Source organism: Vicugna pacos, chromosome 11, assembly GCF_048564905.1.
Source record: "Vicugna pacos chromosome 11, VicPac4, whole genome shotgun sequence".
Classification (NCBI taxonomy): Eukaryota; Metazoa; Chordata; class Mammalia; order Artiodactyla; family Camelidae; genus Vicugna; species Vicugna pacos.
In genome coordinates this window covers 13,104,625-13,131,205 of record NC_132997.1, presented here as the reverse complement: position 1 = coordinate 13,131,205, position 26,581 = coordinate 13,104,625, and positions in this window count along the sequence as shown.

The window sequence follows — 26,581 nt, the reverse complement described above, 5'->3', positions numbered from 1 at the left end:
CTGCAACCCGTTCCCTTTGTGCTGGATGAACGAACGTCTCTCCACATGCTCAGTTCTGAGAGATAAGTGTGTGTGAAAGCCGTCCTGCACCTAGCTTGAAGGGAACACAAAGTTTCTTTTCAGTTGCCAACTCCACTCCATACATATATATGGGGAGGTACAAGCTCCAACTCGGTTTTACAGTGAAAACGGCAGGCACTTCAAACCGGCACTAGGAAACAGACTGAGAAACCAGAGTAAGTGTTTGTCCTGCAACCCGTTCCCTTTGTGCTGGATGAACGATCGTCTCTCCACATGCTCAGATCTGAGAGATAAGTGTGTGTGAAAGCCGTCCTGCACCTAGCTTGAAGGGAACACAAAGTTTCTTTTCAGTTGCCAACTCCACTCCATACATATATATGGGGAGGTACAAGCTCCAACTCAGTTTTACAGTGAAAACGGCAGGCACTTCAAACCGGCACTAGGAAACAGACTGAGAAACCAGAGTAAGTGTTTCTCCTGCAACCCGTTCCCTTTGTGCTGGATGAACGAACGTCTCTCCACATGCTCAGTTCTGAGAGATAAGTGTGTGTGAAAGCCGTCCTGCACCTAGCTTGAAGGGAACACAAAGTTTCTTTTCAGTTGCCAACTCCACTCCATACATATATATGGGGAGGTACAAGCTCCAACTCGGTTTTACAGTGAAAACGGCAGGCACTTCAAACCGGCACTAGGAAACAGACTGAGAAACCAGAGTAAGTGTTTCTCCTGCAACCGGTTCTCTTTGTGCTGGATGAACGAACGTCTCTCCACATGCTCAGTTTTGAGAGATAAGTGTGTGTGAAAGCCGTCCTGCACCTAGCTTGAAGGGAACACAAAGTTTCTTTTCAGTTGCCAACTCCACTCCATACATATATATGGGGAGGTACAAGCTCCAACTCGGTTTTACAGTGAAAACGGCAGGCACTTCAAACCGGCACTAGGAAACAGACTGAGAAACCAGAGTAAGTGTTTCTCCTGCAACCGTTCCCTTTGTGCTGGATGAACGAACGTCTCTCCACATGCTCAGTTCTGAGAGATAAGTGTGTGTGAAAGCCGTCCTGCACCTAGCTTGAAGGGAACACAAAGTTTCTTTTCAGTTGCCAACTCCACTCCATACATATATATGGGGAGGTACAAGCTCCAACTCGGTTTTACAGTGAAAACGGCAGGCACTTCAAACCGGCACTAGGAAACAGACTGAGAAACCAGAGTAAGTGTTTCTCCTGCAACCGGTTCCCTTTGTGCTGGATGAAAGAACGTCTCTCCACATGCTCAGTTCTGAGAGATAAGTGTGTGTGAAAGCCGTCCTGCACCTAGCTTGAAGGGAACACAAAGTTTCTTTTCAGTTGCCAACTCCACTCCATACATATATATGGGGAGGTACAAGCTCCAACTCGGTTTTACAGTGAAAACGGCAGGCACTTCAAACCGGCACTAGGAAACAGACTGAGAAACCAGAGTAAGTGTTTCTCCTGCAACCCGTTCCCTTTGTGCTGGATGAACGAACGTCTCTCCACATGCTCAGTTCTGAGAGATAAGTGTGTGTGAAAGCCGTCCTGCACCTAGCTTGAAGGGAACACAAAATTTCTTTTCAGTTGCCAACTCCACTCCATACATATATATGGGGAGGTACAAGCTCCAACTCGGATTTACAGTGAAAACGGCAGGCACTACAAACCGGCACTAGGAAACAGACTGAGAAACCAGAGTAAGTGTTTCACCTGCAAACCGTTCCCTTTGTGCTGGATGAACGAACGTCTCTCCACATGCTTAGTTCTGAGAGATAAGTGTGTGTGAAAGCCGTCCTGCACCTAGCTTGAAGGGAACACAAAGTTTCTTTTCAGTTGCCAACTCCACTCCATACATATATATGGGGAGGTACAAGCTCCAACTCGGTTTTACAGTGAAAACGGCAGGCACTTCAAACCGGCACTAGGAAACAGACTGAGAAACCAGAGTAAGTGTTTCTCCTGCAACCGTTCCCTTTGTGCTGGATGAACGAACGTCTCTCCACATGCTCAGTTCTGAGAGATAAGTGTGTGTGAAAGCCGTCCTGCACCTAGCTTGAAGGGAACACAAAGTTTCTTTTCAGTTGCCAACTCCACTCCATACATATATATGGGGAGGTACAAGCTCCAACTCGGTTTTACAGTGAAAACGGCAGGCACTTCAAACCGGCACTAGGAAACAGACTGAGAAACCAGAGGAAGTGTTTCTCCTGCAACCGGTTCCCTTTGTGCTGGATGAAAGAACGTCTCTCCACATGCTCAGTTCTGAGAGATAAGTGTGTGTGAAAGCCGTCCTGCACCTAGCTTGAAGGGAACACAAAGTTTCTTTTCAGTTTCCAACTCCACTCCATACATATATATGGGGAGGTACAAGCTCCAACTCGGTTTTACAGTGAAAACGGCAGGCACTTCAAACCGGCACTAGGAAACAGACTGAGAAACCAGAGTAAGTGTTTCTCCTGCAACCCGTTCCCTTTGTGCTGGATGAACGAACGTCTCTCCACATGCTCAGATCTGAGAGATAAGTGTGTGTGAAAGCCGTCCTGCACCTAGCTTGAAGGGAACACAAAGTTCTTTTCAGTTGCCAACTCCACTCCATACATATATATGGGGAGGTACAAGCTCCAACTCGGTTTTACAGTGAAAACGGCAGGCACTTCAAACCGGCACTAGGAAACAGACTGAGAAACCAGAGTAAGTGTTTCTCCTGCAACCCGTTCCCTTTGTGCTGGATGAACGAACGTCTCTCCACATGCTCAGTTCTGAGAGATAAGTGTGTGTGAAAGCCGTCCTGCACCTAGCTTGAAGGGAACACAAAGTTTCTTTTCAGTTGCCAACTCCACTCCATACATATATATGGGGAGGTACAAGCTCCAACTCGGTTTTACAGTGAAAACGGCAGGCACTTCAAACCGGCACTAGGAAACAGACTGAGAAACCAGAGTAAGTGTTTCTCCTGCAACCGGTTCTCTTTGTGCTGGATGAACGAACGTCTCTCCACATGCTCAGTTTTGAGAGATAAGTGTGTGTGAAAGCCGTCCTGCACCTAGCTTGAAGGGAACACAAAGTTTCTTTTCAGTTGCCAACTCCACTCCATACATATATATGGGGAGGTACAAGCTCCAACTCGGTTTTACAGTGAAAACGGCAGGCACTTCAAACCGGCACTAGGAAACAGACTGAGAAACCAGAGTAAGTGTTTCTCCTGCAACCGTTCCCTTTGTGCTGGATGAACGAACGTCTCTCCACATGCTCAGTTCTGAGAGATAAGTGTGTGTGAAAGCCGTCCTGCACCTAGCTTGAAGGGAACACAAAGTTTCTTTTCAGTTGCCAACTCCACTCCATACATATATATGGGGAGGTACAAGCTCCAACTCGGTTTTACAGTGAAAACGGCAGGCACTTCAAACCGGCACTAGGAAACAGACTGAGAAACCAGAGTAAGTGTTTGTCCTGCAACCCGTTCCCTTTGTGCTGGATGAACGATCGTCTCTCCACATGCTCAGATCTGAGAGATAAGTGTGTGTGAAAGCCGTCCTGCACCTAGCTTGAAGGGAACACAAAGTTTCTTTTCAGTTGCCAACTCCACTCCATACATATATATGGGGAGGTACAAGCTCCAACTCAGTTTTACAGTGAAAACGGCAGGCACTTCAAACCGGCACTAGGAAACAGACTGAGAAACCAGAGTAAGTGTTTCTCCTGCAACCCGTTCCCTTTGTGCTGGATGAACGAACGTCTCTCCACATGCTCAGTTCTGAGAGATAAGTGTGTGTGAAAGCCGTCCTGCACCTAGCTTGAAGGGAACACAAAATTTCTTTTCAGTTGCCAACTCCACTCCATACATATATATGGGGAGGTACAAGCTCCAACTCGGTTTTACAGTGAAAACGGCAGGCACTACAAACCGGCACTAGGAAACAGACTGAGAAACCAGAGTAAGTGTTTCACCTGCAACCCGTTCCCTTTGTGCTGGATGAACGAACGTCTCTCCACATGCTTAGTTCTGAGAGATAAGTGTGTGTGAAAGCCGTCCTGCACCTAGCTTGAAGGGAACACAAAGTTTCTTTTCAGTTGCCAACTCCACTCCATACATATATATGGGGAGGTACAAGCTCCAACTCGGTTTTACAGTGAAAACGGCAGGCACTTCAAACCGGCACTAGGAAACAGACTGAGAAACCAGAGTAAGTGTTTCTCCTGCAACCGTTCCCTTTGTGCTGGATGAACGAACGTCTCTCCACATGCTCAGTTCTGAGAGATAAGTGTGTGTGAAAGCCGTCCTGCACCTAGCTTGAAGGGAACACAAAGTTTCTTTTCAGTTGCCAACTCCACTCCATACATATATATGGGGAGGTACAAGCTCCAACTCGGTTTTACAGTGAAAACGGCAGGCACTTCAAACCGGCACTAGGAAACAGACTGAGAAACCAGAGGAAGTGTTTCTCCTGCAACCGGTTCCCTTTGTGCTGGATGAAAGAACGTCTCTCCACATGCTCAGTTCTGAGAGATAAGTGTGTGTGAAAGCCGTCCTGCACCTAGCTTGAAGGGAACACAAAGTTTCTTTTCAGTTTCCAACTCCACTCCATACATATATATGGGGAGGTACAAGCTCCAACTCGGTTTTACAGTGAAAACGGCAGGCACTTCAAACCGGCACTAGGAAACAGACTGAGAAACCAGAGTAAGTGTTTCTCCTGCAACCCGTTCCCTTTGTGCTGGATGAACGAACGTCTCTCCACATGCTCAGATCTGAGAGATAAGTGTGTGTGAAAGCCGTCCTGCACCTAGCTTGAAGGGAACACAAAGTTCTTTTCAGTTGCCAACTCCACTCCATACATATATATGGGGAGGTACAAGCTCCAACTCGGTTTTACAGTGAAAACGGCAGGCACTTCAAACCGGCACTAGGAAACAGACTGAGAAACCAGAGTAAGTGTTTCTCCTGCAACCCGTTCCCTTTGTGCTGGATGAACGAACGTCTCTCCACATGCTCAGTTCTGAGAGATAAGTGTGTGTGAAAGCCGTCCTGCACCTAGCTTGAAGGGAACACAAAGTTTCTTTTCAGTTGCCAACTCCACTCCATACATATATATGGGGAGGTACAAGCTCCAACTCGGTTTTACAGTGAAAACGGCAGGCACTTCAAACCGGCACTAGGAAACAGACTGAGAAACCAGAGTAAGTGTTTCTCCTGCAACCGGTTCTCTTTGTGCTGGATGAACGAACGTCTCTCCACATGCTCAGTTTTGAGAGATAAGTGTGTGTGAAAGCCGTCCTGCACCTAGCTTGAAGGGAACACAAAGTTTCTTTTCAGTTGCCAACTCCACTCCATACATATATATGGGGAGGTACAAGCTCCAACTCGGTTTTACAGTGAAAACGGCAGGCACTTCAAACCGGCACTAGGAAACAGACTGAGAAACCAGAGTAAGTGTTTCTCCTGCAACCGTTCCCTTTGTGCTGGATGAACGAACGTCTCTCCACATGCTCAGTTCTGAGAGATAAGTGTGTGTGAAAGCCGTCCTGCACCTAGCTTGAAGGGAACACAAAGTTTCTTTTCAGTTGCCAACTCCACTCCATACATATATATGGGGAGGTACAAGCTCCAACTCGGTTTTACAGTGAAAACGGCAGGCACTTCAAACCGGCACTAGGAAACAGACTGAGAAACCAGAGGAAGTGTTTCTCCTGCAACCGGTTCCCTTTGTGCTGGATGAAAGAACGTCTCTCCACATGCTCAGTTCTGAGAGATAAGTGTGTGTGAAAGCCGTCCTGCACCTAGCTTGAAGGGAACACAAAGTTTCTTTTCAGTTGCCAACTCCACTCCATACATATATATGGGGAGGTACAAGCTCCAACTCGGTTTTACAGTGAAAACGGCAGGCACTTCAAACCGGCAGTAGGAAACAGAATGAGAAACCAGAGTAAGTGTTTCTCCTGCAACCGGTTCCCTTTGTGCTGGATGAACGAACGTCTCTCCACATGCTCAGTTCTGAGAGATAAGTGTGTGTGAAAGCCGTCCTGCACATAGCTTGAAGGGAACACAAAATTTCTTTTCAGTTGACAACTCCACTCCATACATATATATGGGGAGGTACAAGCTCCAACTCGGTTTTACAGTGAAAACGGCAGGCACTTCAAACCGGCACTAGGAAACAGACTGAGAAACCAGAGTAAGTGTTTCTCCTGCAACCCGTTCCCTTTGTGCTGGATGAACGAACGTCTCTCCACATGCTCAGTTCTGAGAGATAAGTGTGTGTGAAAGCCGTCCTGCACCTAGCTTGAAGGGAACACAAAGTTTCTTTTCAGTTGCCAACTCCACTCCATACATATATATGGGGAGGTACAAGCTCCAACTCGGTTTTACAGTGAAAACGGCAGGCACTTCAAACCGGCACTAGGAAACAGACTGAGAAACCAGAGTAAGTGTTTCTCCTGCAACCCGTTCCCTTTGTGCTGGATGAACGAACGTCTCTCCACATGCTCAGTTCTGAGAGATAAGTGTGTGTGAAAGCCGTCCTGCACCTAGCGTGAAGGGAACACAAAGTTTCTTTTCAGTTGCCAACTCCACTCCATACATATATATGGGGAGGTACAAGCTCCAACTCGGTTTTACAGTGAAAACGGCAGGCACTTCAAACCGGCACTAGGAAACAGACTGAGAAACCAGAGTAAGTGTTTCTCCTGCAACCGGTTCTCTTTGTGCTGGATGAACGAACGTCTCTCCACATGCTCAGTTTTGAGAGATAAGTGTGTGTGAAAGCCGTCCTGCACCTAGCTTGAAGGGAACACAAAGTTTCTTTTCAGTTGCCAACTCCACTCCATACATATATATGGGGAGGTACAAACTCCAACTCGGTTTTACAGTGAAAACGGCAGGCACTTCAAACCGGCACTAGGAAACAGACTGAGAAACCAGAGTAAGTGTTTCTCCTGCAACCGTTCCCTTTGTGCTGGATGAACGAACGTCTCTCCACATGCTCAGTTCTGAGAGATAAGTGTGTGTGAAAGCCGTCCTGCACCTAGCTTGAAGGGAACACAAAGTTTCTTTTCAGTTGCCAACTCCACTCCATACATATATATGGGGAGGTACAAGCTCCAACTCGGTTTTACAGTGAAAACGGCAGGCACTTCAAACCGGCACTAGGAAACAGACTGAGAAACCAGAGGAAGTGTTTCTCCTGCAACCGGTTCCCTTTGTGCTGGATGAAAGAACGTCTCTCCACATGCTCAGTTCTGAGAGATAAGTGTGTGTGAAAGCCGTCCTGCACCTAGCTTGAAGGGAACACAAAGTTTCTTTTCAGTTGCCAACTCCACTCCATACATATATATGGGGAGGTACAAGCTCCAACTCGGTTTTACAGTGAAAACGGCAGGCACTTCAAACCGGCAGTAGGAAACAGAATGAGAAACCAGAGTAAGTGTTTCTCCTGCAACCGGTTCCCTTTGTGCTGGATGAACGAACGTCTCTCCACATGCTCAGGTCTGAGAGATAAGTGTGTGTGAAAGCCGTCCTGCACATAGCTTGAAGGGAACACAAAATTTCTTTTCAGTTGACAACTCCACTCCATACATATATATGGGGAGGTACAAGCTCCAACTCGGTTTTACAGTGAAAACGGCAGGCACTTCAAACCGGCACTAGGAAACAGACTGAGAAACCAGAGTAAGTGTTTCACCTGCAACCCGTTCCCTTTGTGCTGGATGAACGAACGTCTCTCCACATGCTTAGTTCTGAGAGATAAGTGTGTGTGAAAGCCGTCCTGCACCTAGCTTGAAGGGAACACAAAGTTTCTTTTCAGTTGCCAACTCCACTCCATACATATATATGGGGAGGTACAAGCTCCAACTCGGTTTTACAGTGAAAACGGCAGGCACTTCAAACCGGCACTAGGAAACAGACTGAGAAACCAGAGTAAGTGTTTCTCCTGCAACCGGTTCCCTTTGTGCTGGATGAACGAACGTCTCTCCACATGCTCAGTTCTGAGAGATAAGTGTGTGTGAAAGCCGTCCTGCACCTAGCTTGAAGGGAACACAAAGTTTCTTTTCAGTTGCCAACTCCACTCCATACATATATATGGGGAGGTACAAGCTCCAACTCGGTTTTACAGTGAAAACGGCAGGCACTTCAAACCGGCACTAGGAAACAGACTGAGAAACCAGAGTAAGTGTTTCTCCTGCAACCCGTTCCCTTTGTGCTGGATGAACGAACGTCTCTCCACATGCTCAGTTCTGAGAGATAAGTGTGTGTGAAAGCCGTCCTGCACCTAGCGTGAAGGGAACACAAAGTTTCTTTTCAGTTGCCAACTCCACTCCATACATATATATGGGGAGGTACAAGCACCAACTCGGTTTTAAAGTGAAAACGGCAGGCACTTCAAACCGGCACTAGGAAACAGACTGAGAAACCAGAGTAAGTGTTTCTCCTGCAACCCGTTCCCTTTGTGCTGGATGAACGAACGTCTCTCCACATGCTCAGTTCTGAGAGATAAGTGTGTGTGAAAGCCGTCCTGCACCTAGCTTGAAGGGAACACAAAGTTTCTTTTCAGTTGCCAACTCCACTCCATACATATATATGGGGAGCTACAAGCTCCAACTCGGTTTTACAGTGAAAACGGCAGGCACTTCAAACCGGCACTAGGAAACAGACTGAGAAACCAGAGTAAGTGTTTCTCCTGCAACCGGTTCCCTTTGTGGTGGAAGAACGAACGTCTCTCCACATGCTCAGTTCTGAGAGATATGTGTGTGTGAAAGCCGTCCTGCACCTAGCTTGAAGGGAACACAAAGTTTCTTTTCAGTTGCCAACTCCACCCCATATATATATATATGGGGAAGTACAAGCTCCAACTCGGTTTTACAGTGAAAACGGCAGGCACTTCAAACCGGCACTAGGAAACAGACTGGGAAACCAGAGTAAGTGTTTCTCCTGCAACCGGTTCCCTTTGTGCTGGATGAACGAACGTCTCTCCACATGCTCAGTTCTGAGAGATAAGTGTGTGTGAAAGCCGTCCTGCACCTAGCTTGAAGGGAACACAAAGTTTCTTTTCAGTTGCCAACTCCACTCCATACATATATATGGGGAGGTACAAGCTCCAACTCGGTTTTACAGTGAAAACGGCAGGCACTTCAAACCGGCACTAGGAAACAGACTGAGAAACCAGAGTAAGTGTTTCTCCTGCAACCGTTCCCTTTGTGCTGGATGAACGAACGTCTCTCCACATGCTCAGTTCTGAGAGATAAGTGTGTGTGAAAGCCGTCCTGCACCTAGCTTGAAGGGAACACAAAGTTTCTTTTCAGTTGCCAACTCCACTCCATACATATATATGGGGAGGTACAAGCTCCAACTCGGTTTTACAGTGAAAACGGCAGGCACTTCAAACCGGCACTAGGAAACAGACTGAGAAACCAGAGTAAGTGTTTCTCCTGCAACCGGTTCCCTTTGTGCTGGATGAAAGAACGTCTCTCCACATGCTCAGTTCTGAGAGATAAGTGTGTGTGAAAGCCGTCCTGCACCTAGCTTGAAGGGAACACAAAGTTTCTTTTCAGTTGCCAACTCCACTCCATACATATATATGGGGAGGTACAAGCTCCAACTCGGTTTTAAAGTGAAAACGGCAGGCACTTCAAACCGGCACTAGGAAACAGACTGAGAAACCAGAGTAAGTGTTTCTCCTGCAACCCGTTCCCTTTGTGCTGGATGAACGAACGTCTCTCCACATGCTCAGTTCTGAGAGATAAGTGTGTGTGAAAGCCGTCCTGCACCTAGCTTGAAGGGAACACAAAGTTTCTTTTCAGTTGCCAACTCCACTCCATACATATATATGGGGAGGTACAAGCTCCAACTCGGTTTTACAGTGAAAACGGCAGGCACTTCAAACCGGCAGTAGGAAACAGACTGAGAAACCAGAGTAAGTGTTTCTCCTGCAACCGGTTCCCTTTGTGCTGGATGAACGAACGTCTCTCCACATGCTCAGTTCTGAGAGATAAGTGTGTGTGAAAGCCGTCCTGCACCTAGCTTGAAGGGAACACAAAGTTTCTTTTCAGTTGACAACTCCACTCCATACATATATATGGGGAGGTACAAGCTCCAACTCGGTTTTACAGTGAAAACGGCAGGCACTTCAAACCGGCACTAGGAAACAGACTGAGAAACCAGAGTAAGTGTTTCACCTGCAACCCGTTCCCTTTGTGCTGGATGAACGAACGTCTCTCCACATGCTTAGTTCTGAGAGATAAGTGTGTGTGAAAGCCGTCCTGCACCTAGCTTGAAGGGAACACAAAGTTTCTTTTCAGTTGCCAACTCCACTCCATACATATATATGGGGAGGTACAAGCTCCAACTCGGTTTTACAGTGAAAACGGCAGGCACTTCAAACCGGCACTAGGAAACAGACTGAGAAACCAGAGTAAGTGTTTCTCCTGCAACCCGTTCCCTTTGTGCTGGATGAACGAACGTCTCTCCACATGCTCAGTTCTGAGAGATAAGTGTGTGTGAAAGCCGTCCTGCACCTAGCTTGAAGGGAACACAAAGTTTCTTTTCAGTTGCCAACTCCACTCCATACATATATATGGGGAGGTACAAGCTCCAACTCGGTTTTACAGTGAAAACGGCAGGCACTTCAAACCGGCACTAGGAAACCGACTGAGAAACCAGAGTAAGTGTTTCTCCTGCAACCCGTTCCCTTTGTGCTGGATGAACGAACGTCTCTCCACATGCTCAGTTCTGAGAGATAAGTGTGTGTGAAAGCCGTCCTGCACCTAGCTTGAAGGGAACACAAAGTTTCTTTTCAGTTGCCAACTCCACTCCATACATATATATGGGGAGGTACAAGCTCCAACTCGGTTTTACAGTGAAAACGGCAGGCACTTCAAACCGGCACTAGGAAACAGACTGAGAAACCAGAGTAAGTGTTTGTCCTGCAACCCGTTCCCTTTGTGCTGGATGAACGAACGTCTCTCCACATGCTCAGATCTGAGAGATAAGTGTGTGTGAAAGCCGTCCTGCACCTAGCTTGAAGGGAACACAAAGTTTCTTTTCAGTTGCCAACTCCACTCCATACATATATATGGGGAGGTACAAGCTCCAACTCGGTTTTACAGTGAAAACGGCAGGCACTTCAAACCGGCACTAGGAAACAGACTGAGAAACCAGAGTAAGTGTTTCTCCTGCAACCGGTTCCCTTTGTGCTGGATGAACGAACGTCTCTCCACATGCTCAGTTTTGAGAGATAAGTGTGTGTGAAAGCCGTCCTGCACCTAGCTTGAAGGGAACACAAAGTTTCTTTTCAGTTGCCAACTCCACTCCATACATATATATGGGGAGGTACAAGCTCCAACTCGGTTTTACAGTGAAAACGGCAGGCACTTCAAACCGGCACTAGGAAACAGACTGAGAAACCAGAGTAAGTGTTTCTCCTGCAACCCGTTCCCTTTGTGCTGGATGAACGAAGGTCTCTCCACATGCTCAGTTCTGAGAGATAAGTGTGTGTGAAAGCCGTCCTGCACCTAGCTTGAAGGGAACACAAAGTTTCTTTTCAGTTGCCAACTCCACTCCATACATATATATGGGGAGGTACAAGCTCCAACTCGGTTTTACAGTGAAAACGGCAGGCACTTCAAACCGGCACTAGGAAACAGACTGAGAAACCAGAGTAAGTGTTTCTCCTGCAACCCGTTCCCTTTGTGCTGGATGAACGAACGTCTCTCCACATGCTCAGTTCTGAGAGATAAGTGTGTGTGAAAGCCGTCCTGCACCTAGCTTGAAGGGAACACAAAGTTTCTTTTCAGTTGCCAACTCCACTCCATACATATATATGGGGAGGTACAAGCTCCAACTCGGTTTTACAGTGAAAACGGCAGGCACTTCAAACCGGCACTAGGAAACAGACTGAGAAACCAGAGTAAGTGTTTCTCCTGCAACCCGTTCCCTTTGTGCTGGATGAACGAACGTCTCTCCACATGCTCAGTTCTGAGAGATAAGTGTGTGTGAAAGCCGTCCTGCACCTAGCTTGAAGGGAACACAAAGTTTCTTTTCAGTTGCCAACTCCACTCCATACATATATATGGGGAGGTACAAGCTCCAACTCGGTTTTACAGTGAAAACGGCAGGCACTTCAAACCGGCACTAGGAAACAGACTGAGAAACCAGAGTAAGTGTTTCACCTGCAACCCGTTCCCTTTGTGCTGGATGAACGAACGTCTCTCCACATGCTTAGTTCTGAGAGATAAGTGTGTGTGAAAGCCGTCCTGCACCTAGCTTGAAGGGAACACAAAGTTTCTTTTCAGTTGCCAACTCCACTCCATACATATATATGGGGAGGTACAAGCTCCAACTCGGTTTTACAGTGAAAACGGCAGGCACTTCAAACCGGCACTAGGAAACAGACTGAGAAACCAGAGTAAGTGTTTCTCCTGCAACCCGTTCCCTTTGTGCTGGATGAACGAACGTCTCTCCACATGCTCAGTTCTGAGAGATAAGTGTGTGTGAAAGCCGTCCTGCACCTAGCTTGAAGGGAACACAAAGTTTCTTTTCAGTTGCCAACTCCACTCCATACATATATATGGGGAGGTACAAGCTCCAACTCGGTTTTACAGTGAAAACGGCAGGCACTTCAAACCGGCACTAGGAAACCGACTGAGAAACCAGAGTAAGTGTTTCTCCTGCAACCCGTTCCCTTTGTGCTGGATGAACGAACGTCTCTCCACATGCTCAGTTCTGAGAGATAAGTGTGTGTGAAAGCCGTCCTGCACCTAGCTTGAAGGGAACACAAAGTTTCTTTTCAGTTGCCAACTCCACTCCATACATATATATGGGGAGGTACAAGCTCCAACTCGGTTTTACAGTGAAAACGGCAGGCACTTCAAACCGGCACTAGGAAACAGACTGAGAAACCAGAGTAAGTGTTTGTCCTGCAACCCGTTCCCTTTGTGCTGGATGAACGAACGTCTCTCCACATGCTCAGATCTGAGAGATAAGTGTGTGTGAAAGCCGTCCTGCACCTAGCTTGAAGGGAACACAAAGTTTCTTTTCAGTTGCCAACTCCACTCCATACATATATATGGGGAGGTACAAGCTCCAACTCGGTTTTACAGTGAAAACGGCAGGCACTTCAAACCGGCACTAGGAAACAGACTGAGAAACCAGAGTAAGTGTTTCTCCTGCAACCGGTTCCCTTTGTGCTGGATGAACGAACGTCTCTCCACATGCTCAGTTTTGAGAGATAAGTGTGTGTGAAAGCCGTCCTGCACCTAGCTTGAAGGGAACACAAAGTTTCTTTTCAGTTGCCAACTCCACTCCATACATATATATGGGGAGGTACAAGCTCCAACTCGGTTTTACAGTGAAAACGGCAGGCACTTCAAACCGGCACTAGGAAACAGACTGAGAAACCAGAGTAAGTGTTTCTCCTGCAACCCGTTCCCTTTGTGCTGGATGAACGAAGGTCTCTCCACATGCTCAGTTCTGAGAGATAAGTGTGTGTGAAAGCCGTCCTGCACCTAGCTTGAAGGGAACACAAAGTTTCTTTTCAGTTGCCAACTCCACTCCATACATATATATGGGGAGGTACAAGCTCCAACTCGGTTTTACAGTGAAAACGGCAGGCACTTCAAACCGGCACTAGGAAACAGACTGAGAAACCAGAGTAAGTGTTTCTCCTGCAACCCGTTCCCTTTGTGCTGGATGAACGAACGTCTCTCCACATGCTCAGTTCTGAGAGATAAGTGTGTGTGAAAGCCGTCCTGCACCTAGCTTGAAGGGAACACAAAGTTTCTTTTCAGTTGCCAACTCCACTCCATACATATATATGGGGAGGTACAAGCTCCAACTCGGTTTTACAGTGAAAACGGCAGGCACTTCAAACCGGCACTAGGAAACAGACTGAGAAACCAGAGTAAGTGTTTCTCCTGCAACCCGTTCCCTTTGTGCTGGATGAACGAACGTCTCTCCACATGCTCAGTTCTGAGAGATAAGTGTGTGTGAAAGCCGTCCTGCACCTAGCTTGAAGGGAACACAAAGTTTCTTTTCAGTTGCCAACTCCACTCCATACATATATATGGGGAGGTACAAGCTCCAACTCGGTTTTACAGTGAAAACGGCAGGCACTTCAAACCGGCACTAGGAAACAGACTGAGAAACCAGAGTAAGTGTTTCTCCTGCAACCCGTTCCCTTTGTGCTGGATGAACGAACGTCTCTCCACATGCTCAGTTCTGAGAGATAAGTGTGTGTGAAAGCCGTCCTGCACCTAGCTTGAAGGGAACACAAAGTTTCTTTTCAGTTGCCAACTCCACTCCATACATATATATGGGGAGGTACAAGCTCCAACTCGGTTTTACAGTGAAAACGGCAGGCACTTCAAACCGGCACTAGGAAACAGACTGAGAAACCAGAGTAAGTGTTTCACCTGCAACCCGTTCCGTTTGTGCTGGATGAACGAACGTCTCTCCACATGCTCAGTTCTGAGAGATAAGTGTGTGTGAAAGCCGTCCTGCACCTAGCTTGAAGGGAACACAAAGTTTCTTTTCAGTTGCCAACTCCACTCCATACATATATATGGGGAGGTACAAGCTCCAACTCGGTTTTACAGTGAAAACGGCAGGCACTTCAAACCGGCACTAGGAAACAGACTGAGAAACCAGAGTAAGTGTTTCTCCTGCAACCCGTTCCCTTTGTGCTGGATGAACGAACGTCTCTCCACATGCTCAGTTCTGAGAGATAAGTGTGTGTGAAAGCCGTCCTGCACCTAGCTTGAAGGGAACACAAAGTTTCTTTTCAGTTGCCAACTCCACTCCATACATATATATGGGGAGGTACAAGCTCCAACTCGGTTTTACAGTGAAAACGGCAGGCACTTCAAACCGGCACTAGGAAACAGACTGAGAAACCAGAGAAAGTGTTTCTCCTGCAACCGGTTCCCTTTGTGCTGGATGAAAGAACGTCTCTCCACATGCTCAGTTCTGAGAGATAAGTGTGTGTGAAAGCCGTCCTGCACCTAGCTTGAAGGGAACACAAAGTTTCTTTTCAGTTGCCAACTCCACTCCATACATATATATGGGGAGGTACAAGCTCCAACTCGGTTTTACAGTGAAAACGGCAGGCACTTCAAACCGGCACTAGGAAACAGACTGAGAAACCAGAGTAAGTGTTTCTCCTGCAACCCGTTCCCTTTGTGCTGGATGAACGAACGTCTCTCCACATGCTCAGTTCTGAGAGATAAGTGTGTGTGAAAGCCGTCCTGCACCTAGCTTGAAGGGAACACAAAGTTTCTTTTCAGTTGCCAACTCCACCCCATATATATATATATGGGGAGGTACAAGCTCCAACTCGGTTTTACAGTGAAAACGGCAGGCACTTCAAACCGGCACTAGGAAACAGACTGAGAAACCAGAGTAAGTGTTTCTCCTGCAACCCGTTCCCTTTGTGCTGGATGAACGAACGTCTCTCCACATGCTCAGTTCTGAGAGATAAGTGTGTGTGAAAGCCGTCCTGCACCTAGCTTGAAGGGAACACAAAGTTTCTTTTCAGTTGCCAACTCCACTCCATACATATATATGGGGAGGTACAAGCTCCAACTCGGTTTTACAGTGAAAACGGCAGGCACTTCAAACCGGCACTAGGAAACAGACTGAGAAACCAGAGTAAGTGTTTCTCCTGCAACCGGTTCCCTTTGTGCTGGATGAACGAACGTCTCTCCACATGCTCAGTTCTGAGAGATAAGTGTGTGTGAAAGCCGTCCTGCACCTAGCTTGAAGGGAACACAAAGTTTCTTTTCAGTTGCCAACTCCACCCCATATATATATATATGGGGAGGTACAAGCTCCAACTTGGTTTTACAGTGAAAACGGCAGGCACTTCAAACCGGCACTAGGAAACAGACTGAGAAACCAGAGTAAGTGTTTCTCCTGCAACCCGTTCCCTTTGTGCTGGATGAACGAACGTCTCTCCACATGCTCAGTTCTGAGAGATAAGTGTGTGTGAAAGCCGTCCTGCACCTAGCTTGAAGGGAACACAAAGTTTCTTTTCAGTTGCCAACTCCACTCCATACATATATATGGGGAGGTACAAGCTCCAACTCGGTTTTACAGTGAAAACGGCAGGCACTTCAAACCGGCACTAGGAAACAGACTGAGAAACCAGAGTAAGTGTTTCTCCTGCAACCCGTTCCCTTTGTGCTGGATGAACGAACGTCTCTCCACATGCTCAGTTCTGAGAGATAAGTGTGTGTGAAAGCCGTCCTGCACCTAGCTTGAAGGGAACACAAAGTTTCTTTTCAGTTGCCAACTCCACTCCATACATATATATGGGGAGGTACAAGCTCCAACTCGGTTTTACAGTGAAAACGGCAGGCACTTCAAACCGGCACTAGGAAACAGACTGAGAAACCAGAGTAAGTGTTTCTCCTGCAACCCGTTCCCTTTGTGCTGGATGAACGAACGTCTCTCCACATGCTCAGTTCTGAGAGATAAGTGTGTGTGAAAGCCGTCCTGCACCTAGCTTGAAGGGAACACAAAGTTTCTTTTCAGTTGCCAACTCCACTCCATACATATATATGGGGAGGTACAAGCTCCAACTCGGTTTTACAGTGAAAACGGCAGGCACTTCAAACCGGCACTAGGAAACAGACTGAGAAACCAGAGTAAGTGTTTCTCCTGCAACCCGTTCCCTTTGTGCTGGATGAACGAACGTCTCTCCACATGCTCAGATCTGAGAGATAAGTGTGTGTGAAAGCCGTCCTGCACCTAGCTTGAAGGGAACACAAAGTTTCTTTTCAGTTGCCAACTCCACTCCATACATATATATGGGGAGGTACAAGCTCCAACTCGGTTTTACAGTGAAAACGGCAGGCACTTCAAACCGGCACTAGGAAACAGACTGAGAAACCAGAGTAAGTGTTTCTCCTGCAACCCGTTCCCTTTGTGCTGGATGAACGAACGTCTCTCCACATGCTCAGTTCTGAGAGATAAGTGTGTGTGAAAGCCGTCCTGCACCTAGCTTGAAGGGAACACAAAGTTTCTTTTCAGTTGCCAACTCCACTCCATACATATATATGGGGAGGTACAAGCTCCAACTCGGTTTTACAGTGAAAACGGCAGGCACTTCAAACCGGCACTAGGAAACAGACTGAGAAACCAGAGTAAGTGTTTCTCCTGCAACCCGTTCCCTTTGTGCTGGATGAACGAACGTCTCTCCACATGCTCAGTTCTGAGAGATAAGTGTGTGTGAAAGCCGTCCTGCACCTAGCTTGAAGGGAACACAAAGTTTCTTTTCAGTTGCCAACTCCACTCCATACATATATATGGGGAGGTACAAGCTCCAACTCGGTTTTACAGTGAAAACGGCAGGCACTTCAAACCGGCACTAGGAAACAGACTGAGAAACCAGAGTAAGTGTTTCTCCTGCAACCGGTTCCCTTTGTGCTGGATGAACGAACGTCTCTCTACATGCTCAGTTTTGAGAGATAAGTGTGTGTGAAAGCCGTCCTGCACCTAGCTTGAAGGGAACACAAAGTTTCTTTTCAGTTGCCAACTCCACTCCATACATATATATGGGGAGGTACAAGCTCCAACTCGGTTTTACAGTGAAAACGGCAGGCACTTCAAACCGGCACTAGGAAACAGACTGAGAAAACAGAGTAAGTGTTTCTCCTGCAACCGGTTCCCTTTGTGCTGGATGAACGAACGTCTCTCCACATGCTCAGTTCTGAGAGATAAGTGTGTGTGAAAGCCGTCCTGCACCTAGCTTGAAGGGAACACAAAGTTTCTTTTCAGTTGCCAACTCCACTCCATACATATATATGGGGAGGTACAAGCTCCAACTCGGTTTTACAGTGAAAACGGCAGGCACTTCAAACCGGCACTAGGAAACAGACTGGGAAACCAGAGTAAGTGTTTCTCCTGCAACCGGTTCCCTTTGTGCTGGATGAACGAACGTCTCTCCACATGCTCAGTTCTGAGAGATAAGTGTGTGTGAAAGCCGTCCTGCACCTAGCTTGAAGGGAACACAAAGTTTCTTTTCAGTTGCCAACTCCACTCCATACATATATATGGGGAGGTACAAGCTCCAACTCGGTTTTACAGTGAAAACGGCAGGCACTTCAAACCGGCACTAGGAAACAGACTGAGAAACCAGAGTAAGTGTTTCTCCTGCAACCGTTCCCTTTGTGCTGGATGAACGAACGTCTCTCCACATGCTCAGTTCTGAGAGATAAGTGTGTGTGAAAGCCATCCTGCACCTAGCTTGAAGGGAACACAAAGTTTCTTTTCAGTTGCCAACTCCACTCCATACATATATATGGGGAGGTACAAGCTCCAACTCGGTTTTACAGTGAAAACGGCAGGCACTTCAAACCGGCACTAGGAAACAGACTGAGAAACCAGAGTAAGTGTTTCTCCTGCAACCGGTTCCCTTTGTGCTGGATGAAAGAACGTCTCTCCACATGCTCAGTTCTGAGAGATAAGTGTGTGTGAAAGCCGTCCTGCACCTAGCTTGAAGGGAACACAAAGTTTCTTTTCAGTTGCCAACTCCACTCCATACATATATATGGGGAGGTACAAGCTCCAACTCGGTTTTACAGTGAAAACGGCAGGCACTTCAAACCGGCACTAGGAAACAGACTGAGAAACCAGAGTAAGTGTTTCTCCTGCAACCCGTTCCCTTTGTGCTGGATGAACGAACGTCTCTCCACATGCTCAGTTCTGAGAGATAAGTGTGTGTGAAAGCCGTCCTGCACCTAGCTTGAAGGGAACACAAAGTTTCTTTTCAGTTGCCAACTCCACTCCATACATATATATGGGGAGGTACAAGCTCCAACTCGGTTTTACAGTGAAAACGGCAGGCACTTCAAACAGGCAGTAGGAAACAGACTGAGAAACCAGAGTAAGTGTTTCTCCTGCAACCGGTTCCCTTTGTGCTGGATGAACGAACGTCTCTCCACATGCTCACTTCTGAGAGATAAGTGTGTGTGAAAGCCGTCCTGCACATAGCTTGAAGGGAACACAAAGTTTCTTTTCAGTTGACAACTCCACTCCATACATATATATGGGGAGGTACAAGCTCCAACTCGGTTTTACAGTGAAAACGGCAGGCACTTCAAACCGGCACTAGGAAACAGACTGAGAAACCAGAGTAAGTGTTTCACCTGCAACCCGTTCCCTTTGTGCTGGATGAACGAACGTCTCTCCACATGCTTAGTTCTGAGAGACAAGTGTGTGTGAAAGCCGTCCTGCACCTAGCTTGAAGGGAACACAAAGTTTCTTTTCAGTTGCCAACTCCACTCCATACATATATATGGGGAGGTACAAGCTCCAACTCGGTTTTACAGTGAAAACGGCAGGCACTTCAAACCGGCACTAGGAAACAGACTGAGAAACCAGAGTAAGTGTTTCTCCTGCAACCCGTTCCCTTTGTGCTGGATGAACGAACGTCTCTCCACATGCTCAGTTCTGAGAGATAAGTGTGTGTGAAAGCCGTCCTGCACCTAGCTTGAAGGGAACACAAAGTTTCTTTTCAGTTGCCAACTCCACTCCATACATATATATGGGGAGGTACAAGCTCCAACTCGGTTTTACAGTGAAAACGGCAGGCACTTCAAACCGGCACTAGGAAACAGACTGAGAAACCAGAGTAAGTGTTTCTCCTGCAACCCGTTCCCTTTGTGCTGGATGAACGAACGTCTCTCCACATGCTCAGTTCTGAGAGATAAGTGTGTGTGAAAGCCGTCCTGCACCTAGCTTGAAGGGAACACAAAGTTTCTTTTCAGTTGCCAACTCCACTCCATACATATATATGGGGAGCTACAAGCTCCAACTCGGTTTTACAGTGAAAACGGCAGGCACTTCAAACCGGCACTAGGAAACAGACTGAGAAACCAGAGTAAGTGTTTCTCCTGCAACCTGTTCCCTTTGTGCTGGATGAACGAACGTCTCTCCACATGCTCAGTTCTGAGAGATAAGTGTGTGTGAAAGCCGTCCTGCACCTAGCTTGAAGGGAACACAAAGTTTCTTTTCAGTTGCCAACTCCACTCCATACATATATATGGGGAGGTACAAGCTCCAACTCGGTTTTACAGTGAAAACGGCAGGCACTTCAAACCGGCACTAGGAAACAGACTGAGAAACCAGAGTAAGTGTTTCTCCTGCAACCCGTTCCCTTTGTGCTGGATGAACGAACGTCTCTCCACATGCTCAGTTCTGAGAGATAAGTGTGTGTGAAAGCCGTCCTGCACCTAGCTTGAAGGGAACACAAAGTTTCTTTTCAGTTGCCAACTCCACTCCATACATATATATGGGGAGGTACAAGCTCCAACTCGGTTTTACAGTGAAAACGGCAGGCACTTCAAACCGGCACTAGGAAACAGACTGAGAAACCAGAGTAAGTGTTTCTCCTGCAACCGGTTCCCTTTGTGCTGGATGAACGAACGTCTCTCCACATGCTCAGTTTTGAGAGATAAGTGTGTGTGAAAGCCGTCCTGCACCTAGCTTGAAGGGAACACAAAGTTTCTTTTCAGTTGCCAACTCCACTCCATACATATATATGGGGAGGTACAAGCTCCAACTCGGTTTTACAGTGAAAACGGCAGGCACTTCAAACCGGCACTAGGAAACAGACTGAGAAAACAGAGTAAGTGTTTCTCCTGCAACCGGTTCCCTTTGTGCTGGATGAACGAACGTCTCTCCACATGCTCAGTTCTGAGAGATATGTGTGTGTGAAAGCCGTCCTGCACCTAGCTTGAAGGGAACACAAAGTTTCTTTTCAGTTGCCAACTCCACTCCATACATATATATGGGGAGGTACAAGCTCCAACTCGGTTTTACAGTGAAAACGGCAGGCACTTCAAACTGGCACTAGGAAACAGACTGGGAAACCAGAGTAAGTGTTTCTCCTGCAACCCGTTCCCTTTGTGCTGGATGAACGAACGTCTCTCCACATGCTCAGTTCTGAGAGATAAGTGTGTGTGAAAGCCGTCCTGCACCTAGCTTGAAGGGAACACAAAGTTTCTTTTCAGTTGCCAACTCCACTCCATACATATATATGGGGAGGTACAAGCTCCAACTCGGTTTTACAGTGAAAACGGCAGGCACTTCAAACCGGCACTAGGAAACAGACTGAGAAACCAGAGTAAGTGTTTCTCCTGCAACCGTTCCCTTTGTGCTGGATGAACGAACGTCTCTCCACATGCTCAGTTCTGAGAGATAAGTGTGTGTGAAAGCCGTCCTGCACCTAGCTTGAAGGGAACACAAAGTTTCTTTTCAGTTGCCAACTCCACTCCATACATATATATGGGGAGGTACAAGCTCCAACTCGGTTTTACAGTGAAAACGGCAGGCACTTCAAACCGGCACTAGGAAACAGACTGAGAAACCAGAGTAAGTGTTTCTCCTGCAACCGGTTCCCTTTGTGCTGGATGAAAGAACGTCTCTCCACATGCTCAGTTCTGAGAGATAAGTGTGTGTGAAAGCCGTCCTGCACCTAGCTTGAAGGGAACACAAAGTTTCTTTTCAGTTGCCAACTCCACTCCATACATATATATGGGGAGGTACAAGCTCCAACTCGGTTTTACAGTGAAAACGGCAGGCACTTCAAACCGGCACTAGGAAACAGACTGAGAAACCAGAGTAAGTGTTTCTCCTGCAACCCGTTCCCTTTGTGCTGGATGAACGAACGTCTCTCCACATGCTCACTTCTGAGAGATAAGTGTGTGTGAAAGCCGTCCTGCACATAGCTTGAAGGGAACACAAAGTTTCTTTTCAGTTGACAACTCCACTCCATACATATATATGGGGAGGTACAAGCTCCAACTCGGTTTTACAGTGAAAACGGCAGGCACTTCAAACCGGCACTAGGAAACAGACTGAGAAACCAGAGTAAGTGTTTCTCCTGCAACCCGTTCCCTTTGTGCTGGATGAACGAACGTCTCTCCACATGCTTAGTTCTGAGAGACAAGTGTGTGTGAAAGCCGTCCTGCACCTAGCTTGAAGGGAACACAAAGTTTCTTTTCAGTTGCCAACTCCATTCCATACATATATATGGGGAGGTACAAGCTCCAACTCGGTTTTACAGTGAAAACGGCAGGCACTTCAAACCGGCACTAGGAAACAGACTGAGAAACCAGAGTAAGTGTTTCTCCTGCAACCCGTTCCCTTTGTGCTGGATGAACGAACGTCTCTCCACATGCTCAGTTCTGAGAGATAATTGTGTGTGAAAGCCGTCCTGCACCTAGCTTGAAGGGAACACAAAGTTTCTTTTCAGTTGCCAACTCCACTCCATACATATATATGGGGAGGTACAAGCTCCAACTCGGTTTTACAGTGAAAACGGCAGGCACTTCAAACCGGCACTAGGAAACAGACTGAGAAACCAGAGTAAGTGTTTCTCCTGCAACCCGTTCCCTTTGTGCTGGATGAAAGAACGTCTCTCCACATGCTCAGTTCTGAGAGATAAGTGTGTGTGAAAGCCGTCCTGCACCTAGCTTGAAGGGAACACAAAGTTTCTTTTCAGTTGCCAACTCCACTCCATACATATATATGGGGAGGTACAAGCTCCAACTCGGTTTTACAGTGAAAACGGCAGGCACTTCAAACCGGCACTAGGAAACAGACTGAGAAACCAGAGTAAGTGTTTCTCCTGCAACCGTTCCCTTTGTGCTGGATGAACGAACGTCTCTCCACATGCTCAGTTCTGAGAGATAAGTGTGTGTGAAAGCCGTCCTGCACCTAGCTTGAAGGGAACACAAAGTTTCTTTTCAGTTGCCAACTCCACTCCATACATATATATGGGGAGGTACAAGCTCCAACTCGGTTTTACAGTGAAAACGGCAGGCACTTCAAACCGGCACTAGGAAACAGACTGAGAAACCAGAGTAAGTGTTTCTCCTGCAACCGGTTCCCTTTGTGCTGGATGAAAGAACGTCTCTCCACATGCTCAGTTCTGAGAGATAAGTGTGTGTGAAAGCCGTCCTGCACCTAGCTTGAAGGGAACACAAAGTTTCTTTTCAGTTGCCAACTCCACTCCATACATATATATGGGGAGGTACAAGCTCCAACTCGGTTTTACAGTGAAAACGGCAGGCACTTCAAACCGGCACTAGGAAACAGACTGAGAAACCAGAGTAAGTGTTTCTCCTGCAACCCGTTCCCTTTGTGCTGGATGAACGAACGTCTCTCCACATGCTCAGTTCTGAGAGATAAGTGTGTGTGAAAGCCGTCCTGCACCTAGCTTGAAGGGAACACAAAGTTTCTTTTCAGTTGCCAACTCCACTCCATACATATATATGGGGAGGTACAAGCTCCAACTCGGTTTTACAGTGAAAACGGCAGGCACTTCAAACAGGCAGTAAGAAACAGACTGAGAAACCAGAGTAAGTGTTTCTCCTGCAACCGGTTCCCTTTGTGCTGGATGAACGAACGTCTCTCCACATGCTCACTTCTGAGAGATAAGTGTGTGTGAAAGCCGTCCTGCACATAGCTTGAAGGGAACACAAAGTTTCTTTTCAGTTGACAACTCCACTCCATACATATATATGGGGAGGTACAAGCTCCAACTCGGTTTTACAGTGAAAACGGCAGGCACTTCAAACCGGCACTAGGAAACAGACTGAGAAACCAGAGTAAGTGTTTCACCTGCAACCCGTTCCCTTTGTGCTGGATGAACGAACGTCTCTCCACATGCTTAGTTCTGAGAGACAAGTGTGTGTGAAAGCCGTCCTGCACCTAGCTTGAAGGGAACACAAAGTTTCTTTTCAGTTGCCAACTCCACTCCATACATATATATGGGGAGGTACAAGCTCCAACTCGGTTTTACAGTGAAAACGGCAGGCACTTCAAACCGGCACTAGGAAACAGACTGAGAAACCAGAGTAAGTGTTTCTCCTGCAACCCGTTCCCTTTGTGCTGGATGAACGAACGTCTCTCCACATGCTCAGTTCTGAGAGATAAGTGTGTGTGAAAGCCGTCCTGCACCTAGCTTGAAGGGAACACAAAGTTTCTTTTCAGTTGCCAACTCCACTCCATACATATATATGGGGAGGTACAAGCTCCAACTCGGTTTTACAGTGAAAACGGCAGGCACTTCAAACCGGCACTAGGAAACAGACTGAGAAACCAGAGTAAGTGTTTCTCCTGCAACCCGTTCCCTTTGTGCTGGATGAACGAACGTCTCTCCACATGCTCAGTTCTGAGAGATAAGTGTGTGTGAAAGCCGTCCTGCACCTAGCTTGAAGGGAACACAAAGTTTCTTTTCAGTTGCCAACTCCACTCCATACATATATATGGGGAGGTACAAGCTCCAACTCGGTTTTACAGTGAAAACGGCAGGCACTTCAAACCGGCACTAGGAAACAGACTGAGAAACCAGAGTAAGTGTTTCTCCTGCAACCGGTTCCCTTTGTGCTGGATGAACGAACGTCTCTCCACATGCTCAGTTTTGAGAGATAAGTGTGTGTGAAAGCCGTCCTGCACCTAGCTTGAAGGGAACACAAAGTTTCTTTTCAGTTGCCAACTCCACTCCATACATATATATGGGGAGGTACAAGCTCCAACTCGGTTTTACAGTGAAAACGGCAGGCACTTCAAACCGGCACTAGGAAACAGACTGGGAAACCAGAGTAAGTGTTTCTCCTGCAACCCGTTCCCTTTGTGCTGGATGAACGAAAGTCTCTCCACATGCTCAGTTCTGAGAGATAAGTGTGTGTGAAAGCCGTCCTGCACCTAGCTTGAAGGGAACACAAAGTTTCTTTTCAGTTGCCAACTCCACTCCATACATATATATGGGGAGGTACAAGCTCCAACTCGGTTTTACAGTGAAAACGGCAGGCACTTCAAACCGGCACTAGGAAACAGACTGAGAAACCAGAGTAAGTGTTTCTCCTGCAACCCGTTCCCTTTGTGCTGGATGAACGAACGTCTCTCCACATGCTCAGATCTGAGAGATAAGTGTGTGTGAAAGCCGTCCTGCACCTAGCTTGAAGGGAACACAAAGTTTCTTTTCAGTTGCCAACTCCACTCCATACATATATATGGGGAGGTACAAGCTCCAACTCGGTTTTACAGTGAAAACGGCAGGCACTTCAAACCGGCACTAGGAAACAGACTGAGAAACCAGAGTAAGTGTTTCTCCTGCAACCCGTTCCCTTTGTGCTGGATGAACGAACGTCTCTCCACATGCTCAGTTCTGAGAGATAAGTGTGTGTGAAAGCCGTCCTGCACCTAGCTTGAAGGGAACACAAAGTTTCTTTTCAGTTGCCAACTCCACTCCATACATATATATGGGGAGGTACAAGCTCCAACTCGGTTTTACAGTGAAAACGGCAGGCACTTCAAACCGGCACTAGGAAACAGACTGAGAAACCAGAGTAAGTGTTTCTCCTGCAACCCGTTCCCTTTGTGCTGGATGAACGAACGTCTCTCCACATGCTCAGTTCTGAGAGATAAGTGTGTGTGAAAGCCGTCCTGCACCTAGCTTGAAGGGAACACAAAGTTTCTTTTCAGTTGCCAACTCCACTCCATACATATATATGGGGAGGTACAAGCTCCAACTCGGTTTTACAGTGAAAACGGCAGGCACTTCAAACCGGCACTAGGAAACAGACTGAGAAACCAGAGTAAGTGTTTCTCCTGCAACCGGTTCCCTTTGTGCTGGATGAACGAACGTCTCTCCACATGCTCAGTTTTGAGAGATAAGTGTGTGTGAAAGCCGTCCTGCACCTAGCTTGAAGGGAACACAAAGTTTCTTTTCAGTTGCCAACTCCACTCCATACATATATATGGGGAGGTACAAGCTCCAACTCGGTTTTACAGTGAAAACGGCAGGCACTTCAAACCGGCACTAGGAAACAGACTGGGAAACCAGAGTAAGTGTTTCTCCTGCAACCCGTTCCCTTTGTGCTGGATGAACGAAAGTCTCTCCACATGCTCAGTTCTGAGAGATAAGTGTGTGTGAAAGCCGTCCTGCACCTAGCTTGAAGGGAACACAAAGTTTCTTTTCAGTTGCCAACTCCACTCCATACATATATATGGGGAGGTACAAGCTCCAACTCGGTTTTACAGTGAAAACGGCAGGCACTTCAAACCGGCACTAGGAAACAGACTGAGAAACCAGAGTAAGTGTTTCTCCTGCAACCCGTTCCCTTTGTGCTGGATGAACGAACGTCTCTCCACATGCTCAGTTCTGAGAGATAAGTGTGTGTGAAAGCCGTCCTGCACCTAGCTTGAAGGGAACACAAAGTTTCTTTTCAGTTGCCAACTCCACTCCATACATATATATGGGGAGGTACAAGCTCCAACTCGGTTTTACAGTGAAAACGGCAGGCACTTCAAACCGGCACTAGGAAACAGACTGAGAAACCAGAGTAAGTGTTTCTCCTGCAACCCGTTCCCTTTGTGCTGGATGAACGAACGTCTCTCCACATGCTCAGTTCTGAGAGATAAGTGTGTGTGAAAGCCGTCCTGCACCTAGCTTGAAGGGAACACAAAGTTTCTTTTCAGTTGCCAACTCCACTCCATACATATATATGGGGAGGTACAAGCTCCAACTCGGTTTTACAGTGAAAACGGC